At 36.5% G+C, this 16,092-nt stretch overlaps 1 protein-coding gene across 18 annotated transcripts in view; it reads left to right on the top strand.

Annotated features, from left to right (window-relative positions):
• The window catches only part of LOC307195169 (uncharacterized protein), a 665,726-nt gene that overhangs the window by 367,759 nt on the left and 281,875 nt on the right, over positions 1-16,092 (top strand). Inside the window, exon 1 of one of the 18 annotated variants that reach the window (XM_079939112.1) lies at positions 200-729. The exons of the other annotated variants lie outside the window; for them this stretch is intronic. The gene's annotated coding sequence lies outside the window, so the exon portion shown is untranslated. Of the gene's footprint in view, positions 1-199; positions 730-16,092 lie in introns of those variants that run through there. 18 annotated transcript variants of the gene reach the window in all.

Genomic DNA, 16,092 nt, shown 5'->3' with positions numbered 1-16,092 from the left:
CCCGCCTCTGCGTGTAGGTCGCCGTAGGGCGTCTGTTCTTTGCTCAGACAGGACTGGGTTAAAGGAGCCGCTGATTCGGGGGCTCTGGCTCACTCAGACCTGGGGGAGGGAGGGGCAAGGCGTGAGGGGCGGGCCTGCGGCGGCAGAGGCCGTCATGACGTTGCATCATCCTGAGGCGCGCCGTGCGTTCTCCCGGGGAAGTTGTTCCTGGATCCCGGGACCCTGGCAGTGGCGGGCTGCACAGGCTCCCGGGAGGGGCGGTGTGGATAATGACCTGTACTTGCACACAGGCTTCTTGGTGGCGGCAGCAGCAGCCATAGTGTCTCATGCCCGTCTCTGGGGTCCGCGCTTTTAGCCGCGGCTCGCGGCCGTCTCTGGAGCTCCTTTAAGCAGCGCTCTGAATCCCCTCTCCTCGCGCACCAGGAAACAAAGAGGGAAGAAAAAGTCTCTTGCCTCTTCGGCAGCTCCAGACCTTTTCCCGGACTCCCTCCCGGCTAGCTGCGGTGCAATAACTCCCTGCAGGCTGTGTTCACGCCGCCAACCCCAGTCCTCTCCCTGCGCTCCGACTGAAGCCCGAGCCTCAGCTCCCAGCCCCGCCCGCCCCCGCGGGTGAGCAGACAAGCCTTTCGGGCTGGTGAGTGCCGGTCGGCACCGATCCTCTGTGCGGGAATCTCCCCGCTTTGCCCTCCGCACCCCTGTGGCTGCACTCTCCTCCGAGGCACCCTATAGGTAAGTTTAAATGCTCAAGTTATAGTTTCAATGAGCTATTAAATGATATAACATTATCTGTCTTTTACATGAGACTATAGGTAAAAATTATTGGAAGATTATTTAAAAGTGGAAGAAAATCTTCAGTGGTCTTGTAGAATCTTTTGGACTTTCTGTCTCCATTGAAGCAGAAAAATATGCACTATCTTAAACTGTCCCCTGGAGAGGAGGTTTTCTCTCTGCCAGAAACTCATGCCATTAATGAAAAGTATTCTTGTCTAACCTCCTGCTATTTCTTTTTCAGGATTTTAATATAGAGTGTATTGACAAATTTTCAGAATAGTGTTCATTTTGTTAATTATACGTGGAGAACAGTGTTTAAGACAAATTGTTCAGGAAGAACTTAATAAAAGGAAGTGTTGAATTTAGTTTTCAGTTACATCCATTTGCTGAGTACAACTAAGGGAGTAATTTTAACTGGTCATTAATTTGAATTGCTCAAGGTCTGCTTTTCATTGAAATAATGAATCTTCGAAACTAATCCTTTGTCCTCTCCACCCCCCCACCCCATGCTCATACAGTCCTTTTTATAGAAGCTGGATAGGGATGTCTTGTTATGAATACTAATTACCATATTAAGTTGTCAAATAGTCACTTCATGTAGAAAGGTTTTGTTATTATTGTCATTATGTGCTTAATCCTAATTTAAATTAATTTTCTCATCCTTTGATAAAAACCAGATGATTAAGTTACAGTTCATTGACTAACTCAAAAATTAAAAAAAAATACTATTACAAAATAGTATTAGCCTCTCATAAAATAAATAGGTCTAAAGTCTTGCAGGAAAAAAAAGAGATCCTAGTATTTATAAACTAAAAGTAGTACTTACTGAAATATAGTCATTAGATCATATCAGAAGTTGGATTCTTTTCCTCATGTTGAATATAATTTATCTTTATTTTAATTTGATAATTATTAAACATGGAACACAATCATCAAAATCAAGTTTTAGATACAATGCCATTCATACCTCTTCAATGAATATTTACAACGTGAAAATTGTTGTCTGTTTGTTAAGTGAGATTTTCACATATATTCATTTTGTGTTATATATATTTGATAGACAAATGGAAGAGCATATCAGCCTGAATTTATATATCCTGCTTCTGAAAATTTATCACATGAATTGTTAACAAAATGAAGCTGATATCTGAATTTTATAAGCCAATGATTCTGGCAAAATCACAGGCTGCTAATTAGAATTTGCAGTCTGGATTTTAGAGTATCACTTTGAATTATATGGTGTTAAAAATATTTTTCATCCCTATTAGATTACTAACCTAAGTAACTTTAATTTAATAACATATAAATCACATCAGGAGTGCCACACATATGTTTAATGCTCTTGTATAAATTCATGTTAACAAGCGTTATTAATTGAATCATTTTGGTTTTTTGGCAAGTCACGTAAGTAAGTGCTTGGTCAAGTACAGAGAACACATTTAAAGACAGGAAGCAAACAGTTGGGATAAGAAGAATTTAAAAAGTGTTTGCAGTGAGATACTTCAGGGATGGGCATGATGCTTTATAAATACATTGTTATGAGAAGATCCAAAAGAGAAAGCACACAATGAAAACCTGAATTTGTAAATAACTGTTCAAGACGATTGGGGCATACTTCAGGGTGCATGTAAGATAAGCATTTGACAGACAAAATTTTATGCCAATAAGTGAAAATGTGAATGTTCAGAGAAAATACAATCCAAACACATGAGGAATTCATTGGTGTCTGTGCTTACCACTTCTATTAGTTTTGCAAGGCTGCCATAGTAAAGTATCACAAGCTGGCTGGCTTAAAAGAACAGAAATTAATTTTTTGAAAGCCAGAAGTCCAAGATCAAGATGTCAACAGAGTTGGCTCCTCCTGAGGACTCTGAGGGAGAATTGGTTCCATGCCTTTCTCCTAGATTTCGTGAGGGCTGGCAGTCTTTGGTGTTCTTTGTCTTATAGATGCATCGCTACAATCTCAGCCTCTGTCTCCAACTGGTGTTCTCTGTTTCTTCACACAAACAGCTCAACGTGATCGGGAAAAACACATACATATGGACTCCTAAATTCATGGCTAAATATAAAGAGGTCCTTAGTGCTGCCCAGAAATCCTACCACTGTTTCCTAATCAAATCACTTTTCTTGACAATGAGTTCACACTTTCTCCTCTTTCCTTAAATCTCCAACTCCACTTGCACCTCCTGACTCTCAGTTAATAACTTTGTTATTTCACTGAGAAAACAAAAGCAGGAAAAAAAGAAAGTTCCATCTCCTATCACTACATGCAGTTACATACTTTTTTATTGTTTCACTTTTTACAGGTTTTTATCTTTATTTTTATTAGTAACATTCATTATATGTGCAAGTTGAAAGACTATTTGGGTAAGAGGAAAAAATGATTATTTATGATCTCATAATTCCAACCTAACCTTATTTCTGGTATTTATATAATTTCTTTCCAGTATGTTTTCTCTGTACTCATCTCCCTCCATCTAGTTATAATTACGTAGTTGGTAATATGTGATAGTCCCCTCCACTTAATATTAAAGAAGAGGATTTCTCTTTATTACCTATTCTCCATAGCCGTCCGTGCCTTATAATGGAGCATTACACCGTGACCATACCATAACTTAATCATTCCATATTTTTGAAATTTAGATTGTTTCATCTTTTTTATGCTATTTTCATGTACCACTGCTGTGAACCCCTTTAAGCATAAATACTTTTCATTATTTAAAATTATTTCTTTAGAGTAGATCAAAAGGATGTATTCATTTAAATACTGTTGACATATGCTATTGAACTATAACATTTTTAAATGGTATTACCAACCTGTACTGCATACATGATACTTATTTGCCATATTTCACCAGTGTTATGAACCATTATTAATTTTTTTGGTAATTTACGGGTAAAAAATGGTGACCTGTTTTTGAAGTATAGTTGACTTACAATATTATATTAGCTTCAGATATACAGCATAGTGATTCAGTATTTTTACAGCTTATACTCCATTAAAACTTATTACAAGATAATGGCTATAATTCCATATGTTATATAAATATCTTTGTTGCTTATCTATTTTATCCATAGTAGTTTGCACCTCTTAATGCATTACTCCTAACATGACCCTCCCCCCTTCCCTCTTCCCACTGGTAAGCACTCGTTTGTTTTCTATATCTGTCAGTCTGTTTCTGTTTAGCTATACACATTTGTATTATTTTTTTAGATTCCACATATTAGTGATATCATATGGCATTTGTCTTTCTCTGACTTATTTCACTAAGTATAATATACTCTAGGTCTATCCACATTGCTGCAAATGGCAGAATTTCATTCTTTTTTTATTAATACTCCATTGTATGTGGGGGGGGGGTATATATGTATACCCACATCTCCTTTTTCCTTTCCTCTGTTTATGGACACTTGGCTTGCTTCCATATCTTGGCTATTGTAAATAATGCTGTTATAAACATTGGGGTGCACGTATCTTTTCGAATAAGTGTTTTCATTACATACCAAGATACCGGATACATACCAAGAATGGAGTTGCTGAGTACTATGGTCATATGGTAGTTCTAGTTTTAGTTTTTTGAGGAAACTCCATACTGTTTTCCACAGTGGCTTCACCAATTTACATTTCTACCAGCAGTGTACAGGGTTCTCTTTTCTCTACATCCTCACCAGTATTTGTTATTTATAGACTTTTTGATGATAGCCAATCTGACAAGTGTGAGATGATATCTCATTGTTGTCTTGATTTACACTTCTTTAATAATTAGTGATATTGAGCATCTTTTCATGTGTCTTTTAGTCATCTGTATGTCTTCTTTAGAAAAATTTTTATTCATGTTTTCTGTGCCATTTTTTGACTAGGTTGTTTGTTTTTTGATATTGAGTTGTATGAGCTGTTTATTTTTCATATTAACCCCTTATTGGTCATATCATTTACAAATATTTTTCCCATTCCATACATTGTGTTTTTGTTTTGTCAGTGGTTTCCTTTAAACTGTAAAAGCTTTTAAGTTCAATTAGGTCCCATTTGTTTATTTTTCCTTTTATTATTTTGCCTTAGGTGACAGATAAAAAAATATTACTATGTTTTATGTCACAGAGTTTTCTGCTGATGTCCTAGGAATTTTTTATCATGTCATACCTTACACTTAGGTCTTTAACCATTTTGAGTTTATTTTTGCACATGGTTTGAGGAAATGTTTTAATCTTATTCTTTTCCATGAGGCTGTCCAGTTTTCCCAGCACCACTTATTGAAGAGACTGTTTTCTCTCCATTGTGTTTCTTGCTTCCTTTGTTGTAGATTAATTGACCATAGGTGTGTGGGTTTATTTCTGGGCTGTCTGTTCTGTTCCATTGATCTATGTGTCTGTTTTTGTGCCAGTAACATGCTGTTTTGGTTACTGTAGCTTTATAGTATAGTATAAAAGTCTGGCAGGGTGATACCTTCAGTTTTGCTCTTTTTTTTCTCAACATTGGTTTGAAATTTCAGGGTCTTTTGTGGTTCAGTATAAATTTTAGTATTATTTGCTGTAGCTGTGAAAAATATCATGGGTATTTGATAGTGATTTCATTAAATCTCTAGATTGACTTTGGTAGTAAGGACATTTTAACAATGTTATTTCTTCCAATTCAAGAACATGGATTCATTCAAGAACATGGATTTCATTTGCTAGTATCACTTTCAAATTCCTTCATCAATGTTTTATAGTTTTCAGATTATAAGTCTTTCACCTCTTTGGTTAATTTTATTTCAAAGTATTCTATTCTTTTTGATGTGATTTTAAATGGGATTTTTTCTTGCTTTCTCTTTCTGATAGTTCATTATTAGTTTATAGAAAAGCAACAGATTTCTGTTATTAATGCTGTATCTGGCATATTTGCTAAATTCATTTATTAGTTCTAGTAATTTTTTGATGGAGACTTTAAGGTTTTCTATATATAGTATCATATTATCTGCAAATAGTGACAGTCTTACTTCTTCCCATCCAATTTGGATGCCTTTTATTTCTTTTTCTAGTTTGACTGCTTTGACTGTGACTTCCACATTCTGTCAAGTAGAAGTGGCAAGAGTGAGTGTCCTTGTCTTGTTCCAGATTTCAGAAGAAAAGTTTTCAGCTTTTCACCATTGAATATTTGATAGCAGTGGGTTTGTCATAAATGGCCTTTACTATGTTGAGATATGTTCTCTCTATACCAACTTTGATGCGAGTTTTTCTTATGAATGGATGTTGAATTTTGTCAAATGCATTTTCTGCATCTATTGATATAATCATGTGATTTTTATTCTTCCTTTTGTTACTGTGGTGTGTCACGTTGATTCATTTGCAGGTATTGAACCATCCTTTCATCCCTGGGATAAATTCCAGTTGATCATGGGGTATGATCCTTTTTATATATTGTTGAATTTGGCTTGCTAACATTTTGTTGAGGGGTTTTTTGCATCTATATTCTTCAGAGATATTGGCCGGTAATTTTCTTTTTTTGTTGTATATTTGTATGGTTTTGGTATCAGGATAGTGGTGGTCACATAGAATGAATTTGGGAGTGTTCCCTCCTCTTCAATTTTTTGGAAAATTTTGATAAAGATAGGTGTTAGTTCTTCTTTATATGTTTGGTAGAATTCCGTGTGAAGCTGTATGATCCTGTAGTTTCGTTTGCTGGGAGTTGTTTTTTTTTTTTTTTAAATTACAAATTCAATTTCACTACTTGTGATTGGTTTGTTCAGATTGAATCAGGAATAACTAGACAATCTTGGCAGGTTGTATATTTCTAGAAATTTGTCCATTTGTTCTAGATTGTCCAATTTGTTGGCATGTAACTGTTTGTCATATTTTCTTATGATTTTTTGTATTTCTGGCATCAGTTTTTATTTTTCCTCTTTCATTTCTTATTTTGTTTATTTGGGTCCCCTCTCTTTTCTTCTTGGTGAGCCTAGCTAAACACTTATCAGTTTTGTTTATCCTTTTAAAAAATCAGCTCTTGGTTTCAATGATCTTTTCTATTGTTTTTTTAATCTCTATTTTATTTATGTCCTCTCTGATACTTATTTTCCCCTTTCTTCTGCTGACTGTGCACTAGTGCACATCTGGTTTAACCTATGTTGTTCTTACTGCTCTCCTTGCTTTCCTCTCATCCTTAATTTTCCTACCCTATCAGTTCATTCCCAATGACGTGTTTACAAATTACTAACAATCACCTAAAAATCCACATATGCTCTTTGATCTCGTCTCACACCATCTACTTGTTTTATTTCTCAGATCCCATTTAAACTGAAACACTCTGAAGAGCTGCCTATACTTGTTGCTTCCATTATTTCCTATCTTATTCTCTTTTGAACCTACTCCACTCAGGATTTCATCTCAACCATTCCATTGAAACTGCCCTTGTCAAGCTGATCAGTAACCTCCAAATTACCAAATCCAGTAATCCCTTCTCAGTATTTATCTTAGATTACATATCAGTAGCATTTGAGGAAGAAGTTGATCGCATCTTCCTCTTCGAAACTGTTTCTTCATTGGATTCCGGGACACACACTCTCCCTGTTTGTCTCCTACCTCTCTGGCTACTTTTTCCTCATCTTTCTGGCCTCTTAATGTTGCAGTGCTTTAAACACCAATCATATGCTGATGACTCTAGTATATTTATCTCTAATCTTGATCTCTTCCTTGAATATCAGTCAGGCTCATGAAATGCCTGTTTGTCAATTCTTTGTGAACATTTAACAGCCTCTCCTCAATCTTAATTTGATGAATAATACTTTTGATTCCATCCCTACCCTCCTGTAACACACACACATCAGCTCTTCCTATAGTCTTCCAATGTCACCAAATGGCAACTGTGTCTACCAGTTGTTCTGGCCAGAAATGTTAGTGTCATCTTTGACTCCTCTCTTTATCTGTCACCATGGCAGATCCTTTCTGCTCTACCTTCTGAATGTATCTGGAATCTATCCTAGTCTATGCCACCATTACCATTTGCCTGGATTATTCCAGTAGCTTCCAATGGTCTCCTTATTACTACTCTTGCAAAAGGTAGACATTTTCTAAAACTCATACTGAATAAAAATTTTCCATCTGCTTCTTATTCACTTAAAACCTGAAGTCTTTACTATGAGCTGAAAGACCTACATGGTCTGGCCCACTAAAAACTCTCTTAACCTCATTTCCACTCCCACCACGCTGTACCAAGAAAAAATCAATCATGTCTCATCTCAGGGTTTATGGATTTTCTCATTTTCTGTCTGTAATGTTCTTACCCTGGATGTCTGTGTGATTAGTTCCTTTACATCCTTTGTATATTTACTTCCATGTCTCTTTATCAAGAAACATTTATTGCAACCCCTCAATCCCTTTTACCTGGCTTATTTCTCTTTATAGGATTTGTTACTAACATATTCTGTATTAAGTTTTTTGTTCTTTTGTTGTTTATTGTATAACTTCCCATTCTAGAAGGTAAGCTGCTGAAAATAGGACCTTTGCCTGTTGTGTTCACCGATGTGTCCCCAAAAGCCTAGAATAGTGCTTGGCCATAGCAAATGTTCAATAAGTGTGTGTCGAATTAAGGAAAGTTGGTTCCTGGGTTGTCCTTTAAACTTAAGACACAGAACCTCTTATGGTGGTATCAAGGGTCTGCATTGTTAACAAGGCCTTCTAGTGTGACAGTTACTGTTCTGGATTTTTAAAACAGTTGTAATGTGAAATCAAAGTGGTATATGAGGTAACAGAACTTTAAAAAAGAGGAAATTTTAAATGTATTCAGCAGCAGTGGCATGTATATTGATTAGATAGTTGAGGTTAATGAGGAAGTACATTCTTAATTATTATCGAGTTTAACTTTATAAGAAATATTTTCTACTCTCTTGTAGTCCACGCAAAATGCCAAAGAAATTTGAGTTATATCTTGCGTGAAGAAATCAGAATTCGCTGCTTTTAGACCAAGTATCTTTGTTTTCTATGAGCTTTCTTTTACTGTAGGGAAAATATTAAATAAATCCACTGATAAAATATTTTAAAAGAAAATATTAAAATTTAATAATTAAAAATTTAAAAATGAATTCTAAATTTTATATATTTTAGAGGAATATGGTGTCTGTGTATTCTCTGACATATCTTAAATTTTTCTGTGATTCTGCAGTATGATTCTGACAAAGTGGTAACAGTGCTATATTTAAATATCTCTAAATTCTTTATAATATTCAAAATGGATAAGGTGTCCTTATTTTGATCCATAGATAAATTATGGAAACAAAATAGAGTCATTATTCTAAATTAAGCAACATGAAACAGAGAAGATATCAGGAGACCACTGTGAATCCAGTGATCTGTCCCAGCAAATAGTATGTTTTTCAGATTTTTCTGTTCCTAATGGCTCATCAGGCAGTATTTAAAAAAATGAATTGATGGGCTTCCCTGGTGGCGCAATGGTTGAGAGTCCGCCTGCTGATGCAGGGGACACGGGTTCGTGCCCCGGTCCGGGAAGATCCCACATGCCGCGGAGCGTCTGGGCCCGTGAGCCATGGCCGCTGAGCCTGTGCGTCCGGAGCCTGTGCTCCACAATGGGAGAGGCCACAACAGTGAGAGGTCCGCATATCGCAAAAAAAAAAAAAAAAAAAAAAAAGAATTGAGTTGTAGTGTATAAACAATAGAGCTTCCTGTCAGTCATAAAGACACTCTTCAGAGAGAAATGAGATGTGCAGTTCTATCTTTTCTCAGCGATAACAGATGACACATACATTTTGGTTCACATTTTCCAACCATAATCTCCAAAGCAAGAAACTTTATTGAGAATATGTGAGTTCCATGATCTTAAAATAACCTTTGGCCTCAAATCTGCAAATGACATTAAAGTCATTACTTTTCTTGGGGCTGTGCTTACAAGTAGAGTGGTTAAAATATAGACCTGTAATTATCATGATTTTGGTAATTGGCAAATCTAGGCAAGAGGATGCTAAGCCATAAAGGAGGACTAGAGAAATCTCAGACATTGCTTTCATTTTCATCCTTGATGTGATTTGAATCATTCTTTAAAAAACAAATTTTATAATCGTGTCTTTTCCTCTAACACATCCTTGTGCATGGTGATGTTGGTTCATAGTGGTTTGAGAGTCAGGGCTTGGGAGTCAGAGACTTAGGTTTAGTTTCTGCTCTACCAATTAGCCCAGTTAGATGAAGTGACCTGCAGAAAGTCTCCTAATTTCTTACATTCAGTTAACACATCTAAATGTTAGGGTACTAACAGAATTTACTAGGGTAGTGATGTCAAAAAATGGCCCCAGACTCTCCCTTCCCCCAGGGAGACATGGATTCAACAACAATACACAGACCAATTCCTTTTGTGAGAAATCCAGATGCTAGTTAATAGAATCCTGCAGTTGCACCCCATATGAGTGCAAAACCAGCCACATCAAAGCCAATAGGAAAATTCGTGGCAATCACTTGCCATAGTACCTCTCTCTTCCCAGCTCAGGGCAGTGTGATCATGAGAAAACTCTCAGCTTCTGGCATCTCCCTGTGTAGGGAAAGAAAAGACTGAAATATACATCGAACTTGCAGACTTTTCAGAGGGCTGCCTGAGGGACTGATTTTAATCTTGCCTGAATCTAAATGCTGACAGGAAAGGGCAACAAATTTGGGGTCACTGAAAACAGAGGCACACACTCACTTGCCATGGTCACTTCCCCCAGCTCATCATGGAATAAGTAGAAGAACCCCCCTGCAACTCCCAGCTTCTCCTTGGGGAGAGAAAGAGTTGGATCATTTGTCCAACATTCTGGCTTTTTGAGGAGCTACCCCAAAGGGACTGGTTTCTGTCTCACCTGTGTTGGAATCTTGTTGGGAGTTGGTATAATCTCAGTGCTTAGGAGTCCCTGAGAACAAAAGATAGCTGAGCGTTTTGCTGCTGCTCCAGAGAATACACGGTACAGCAGACAGAGGGTGATAGAGCTTGACAGTCTTCCTCTTGGGGGGAAGAGAAGAGTGGGGCCAGCATTAAACATTCCAGCTTTTCACTTTCTACCATAGACTTTCTTCACCTGCAAACCCATCCTTATTCTGAACCAGCATTCCTAAAGCTAACTCTGATTATGTTCTTTCCTTGTTTAGAGATTTCTTTTATATTCATGTTGCCAAAGATAAAGCATGCATTTCTTAACGTTGCCTCTAAAGTTTGTTCTGTTCATCTGGCTAAATTTCCAATCTCCCTCCTCTCCATCGCTGCTACCCTGTGCTCCAAAGAGAGTAGCTCCTTATTCGCTACATCTGCCTGTGTTTTTTTAAAACGACTTCTTGGTACACATTCTTAAAAAATTTGCTTCCTGCCTTCTTTACCTGGAAGAAGCTGCCAATCTGTTAAGCTCAGACATTCCCTTTTCTTTGAATCTTTCTCAAGTCGCCAGCATCAGTCACTAAATACATGTTTCCAGATTTCTCTGTTCCTGTCTATATAATAGCACTTACTGCATTGCATTGTAATTGCTAGTTTTTGTATTCTGACTGGTCTTTGAATTTAGGGCAGACTGTATCTTATGTTTAAAAGAGACCTAGTACCTAGCACCATGCTTGACACATAAGAAACACTAACTAAATGTAGCCTGGATTAATGAACATCATAAATTGGTGTGAACAAAAGATCAAGTAATGATTTTCTGAAAACAAAAACAAAACAAAACACTCCAAGTGTCTTTATGTAAAACTAGGGGAAGCTGTTGTTAATGAAAAAGTGTTGCCTGCCACATCATTAAAAAACCAGAAGATGTTGCAGCCATCAAGCCATCACATTTCAGCCACCCTAATGGTGAGCCTTGAGGGAACTCAGGGTAGAAACAGGATGCCCACCATCAAGCCGTCAGTCACTACAGCCATGCCCCCAACAGTCCACCCAGGATGAGACAGCATAGGATACTGGCCCCAGATAGCTGAGGTGCACATCAAAGGAATGATTTCAGTGAGCCCAGACTCTTGCATTTTCACATACATAGAAAAGCATTAAACTCCTTAACTTGAGATATCTGGTTTTCTTTAACAGTAATCTTTTGATGTTTCAACTACCTGGTCTTCATTGCGAAGACTCCTATAGATCCTGCCTTCTCCCATACCTCTTTGGAGTGGTCCCTCAGAGAGATCTTAGAGTACTGTCTCCCGGGCTTGAAGTCCTCAAATAATCCACCAAATAAAACAAAACTCTCAGCTTTTAGATTGTGCATTTTTTTCAGTCAACACTGTGAGACAAATGATTATTAAAGGAAGCATATTTGAGTTGATGTGGCAGTGAAAACAACAGTTCAAAGATTTGATGTTCCTTGTCAGGAAGGTCCGTTACCTCTCCTTAGGTGGCACACACAGATGAATAGAATGGTATCCGTGTTCTCAAGACATTACAATCTGTAAGGAAAAACAGTTATGTGAACAGTTTGGTGGAATAAGGGAGTACAAAAGCTATGACAGGTGTGTATACTGGATATGTATAAAATGGGTGTGGTGAGTTCTTTATGAGGTTAGATAAGGCCTCCTAGAGGAAGTAATTAAATTAAATTAAAAATGTAACCTTTTTGAGAAAAAAAGGCAAATATTAATACCAGAACTTGTAAAATGTCAAATGGGTAATGAATGAAGTAGAGCCTTGGTTTTTGCATTCCTCTTGTAAGCCAGTTGGACATGTTGTATTCATGTGTATTTATGTATATTCAAAACCTGTATTCTAACTGAAAATTTTATTTATTACTAATTGGTGTGTATTGTTGATTTTGTTAAGCAACCATATTGAATTTACACAAGAGGAGAAATTGAAATATTTCATTATAAGCATTGATCTAATTATGTTGCGAAGAGATCAAAGCATGGAGTCAGGTGAAGTGATAGAGCTCCTGTTGGGCCTGGCATCCTTTTACAGAAAGCTCAGGCTTTGTTCTTATTCCCATGTTCTTTAGGAATGTGATCAAAGGTATTTAGATCTCTCAGGCCACACAGTTTGAAATTGACAGTCACCTCAAAGAACAGACTCTGAATCGTCTATGGGGACATCATCAGAATAACAGCAGTCAATTATTTTTCTAAGTTAAACAAATATCTCTGATAACAATCATTAAAATTCAAACAGATAATTAATAATTATACTCTGTAGCTTAGTCCCATTGAGAGAAAATTAATTTACACGCTAACAGTATTTTTACTAGTTATTTGTTGCAATTTTGATACACAGTGAGGCTAAGATGTCCATATGCATTTGATATTGAATTTTTTCCCCAAAGGGTACATTTGCTTAAGGAGAAAAGTAATCATTATACATATTGAAAATCATATGGTTTTGAACTTTACTAATGTCTGGATAAGACAAGTTCCCAAAACTTATTTGTCTTCTCTGTTAGGAGTGTCTTAGCTATTATTAGGATTTCATACATTCATATTAACTCTATAATCGGCTGTTGAAGTTTCTTTAAAACTTCGTAAGATTTTTATTGGAGTTGCAATTAATCTATACATTAAAGAGAACTGAAATTTTTTGTCAGTTGATGAACATTGTATACGTCTCTATTTGTCTGTTATTTGTCTCAATGAGGTTTTAAATTTTCCTGCAGAAAGGTCTTATAAAATTCTTGTTAAATTTATTCCTAGGTATCTATTTGTATTGTTGTTATTGTTATTACTGTAAGTAGTGTCTCGACCTACTTCATTCTCACTCTGGAAAAACCTGCCCAAGATGTTTTTAGCATCATTACTTTTAATTACAATAAGAACTGGAATTAAGTGTTGACCAGAGAAAGCATAAATAATGCTGTATCCATATGATGGGATATTGTAGATAGTTTAAATTGAGTGAAAAACAGTATATACAAGAATACAAGTGAATCTTAGAAATAAAGTGCTTTTTGGAAAAAAAAAAGAATTTCAGAGGACTACATGTACACTCAAAAAGAAACAGATTGAATACATAATGCCATAGCAACATTCACATATATGGTAAAAGTGTTTTAACAAACAGAATGATAAGCTCAAGATTAATGATAACAATTACCTTTGGGAACAGTAAAATGGAGGATAGGTAGGATTAGGGAGGAACAAAAAGTAGCTTCAAAGGGGGAGATAATATTTTAGTCTTAGATTTGGATGGTGGTTCTTATATGTTCACTTTATTTTTATACTTCATTAGTCTCATATATCTTACCTTCATTATTTTGTATGCATTAAATATTAGATATTGTTTTTTAAGGAATAGGAATAGCTCAGGCTTTTCAAAACGGTTAGGAATTCACAAATAAATAACAGATCACTAAAAATTACTGTAAATCCTTTTAGTATTAACTTGTAATCCTCTTATACAAGGCCTGTGAACACGAAATCCTTAAAAGAGGCTTTTATGAGCTTCATATGTAGCCTAAGACATAACAAGAAATATGTTTTCTTAATATATTAAATTGTTTCTGTGATTGCAAATATGATACTCTTTGAAATAAAATATGGCAACATATTATTAGAATATCAATATTGTAATATTACTTCAGGTCTTTACAAAACTATCATTTTATTCAATGAGGCCTACTCTGACTACCCTATTTATTACTGTAAACTTCTCTCCCAGCCCCCTAACCTTGATCTTCTTTTTCTTTCTTATTCATAACACTGCACATCTTTGATCATATTGTTTAGCTTACTTATGATATTTATTGTTTAATATCTATTTCCTCTCACTAGAAGGCAGTATGGAAGCGAGCTTCTGAAATGGTCCTCTATGCATTACCTCTTCTGATAGTTGTGTCTTGGTGTACTACTTACCCACTTTGAATCATGGATGGCCTTTGTGACAAATAGAATACTCTAGAAGTGGTTTTGTATGACTCCCAGTACTAGGTCATAAAAACATTTCAGTTTCTAACTTGTCCTCTCTCGGATCATTTACTCTGGCGAAATCCATCTGTCATATCATGGGGACATTCAAGTAGCCTTGTGGAAAGAGTTACCAAGGGATGAGCTGAGGCTTCTTGCCAGCAAACAGAAAAAAACTTGCCAGCCATTTGAGTGATCCACTTTGAAAGTAGATTTTTCCAACCCCAGTTATGCCTTCAGATGACAGCATCTGGCCCCCATTTTGACCACAACCTTAAGAGAGACACTTAAGCAGAATCACCCAGGTCACCCATAAATACTTGACCCACAGAAACTATCAGAGATAATAAATGGTTATTTTTTAAGCCAGGAAATTATGATTTAAAAATAAAGCCATAAATGTGATTATAAAATCCTCTGTTAAAACCTCAGAAAGCTATGAGGTGGTAACTCAAAGAACCATTCAGTTAAAACAGTTGGGCTTTGTTCTCACAGCCTCAGCTTAACCCGAAGGTAGAAAATATGCTATCTTGAAGATGCTTATGGGTGTAGCTTTGTCAAGTGAAATGAACCCCAATATAATTCACAAGGGACCAAAGAAATTTGGTGAGAGTTTTACAGACAGAAACACAGCCAGCTTAATCTGCAAGGGGCAGAGACAGTACAGAATAAAAAGAGAAATTTGGATCCTCAATCATTTTACATACAGGAAGCAAACTGATAAAATTGCTTAGCTGTAAACACATGCCACATTTCTTGACAAAGAAGAATGATTGGAAAGGCAGAACTAAGGGCCCAGAGTATGGAGGCTATTGGGACTGGCCTTCAGTCCTAATGAAGGAACTGACAACATGTGCCTTGTGGGATTTCAGAATTGCTGTGGACCAGTGAATTTTATATGCCTCCCATTGTTTTAATTTTTCAATGAGAACGTTTACAGTGGTTATCCTTTGCCTTTCCCAAAAATTGTTTGTTGGGACTCTGGTGGATAGATACCTTGTCTATTTAGTTCACAGGTCTTCATATTGAGAACTCAGAACTGGATCCATGGAGCTTCATTTGCACCTGACTTGATTTAGATGGTAAGTTGCTACCTCCCCAAGACAGCTGTTTGTCTCCTCACTGAATGTAAAAGTACTTTAAAGTTCTTTTACTGCCATCAATGTCAAGGTTAATGGCTAAAATTCACCATTGACTGTTGCTGTAAGGGAGTGAGACCTTTGAGGGGCTTGGGGGGAAATGACCACTTTGTATATGAGAGGAATATGAATCATTGCAAGCCAGGGAGCACACTGAGATACCTAGTCTACAAATTTGCTCACACTATTCTTCATATTCTCGTCATCATGCTTTGTGGAATCCCACCCAAACTGAATCATGGCTGGCCTATGTAACCAATAGGGTGTTATTAAAACAACAGATGGTGTGTGACTTCTAACGTAGGCAAGTAATGTCGTTTTGTTTGCCAATTTTAATCTCAGGTGCCTAGAAGAGTTCCTGGTA

This window comes from Stenella coeruleoalba (genome assembly GCF_951394435.1).
Source record: "Stenella coeruleoalba genome assembly, chromosome: 12".
Lineage (NCBI taxonomy): Eukaryota > Metazoa > Chordata > Mammalia > Artiodactyla > Delphinidae > Stenella > Stenella coeruleoalba.
Note: the sequence above shows the minus strand (reverse complement) of the source record. Positions and strands in the feature narration are given on the sequence as shown.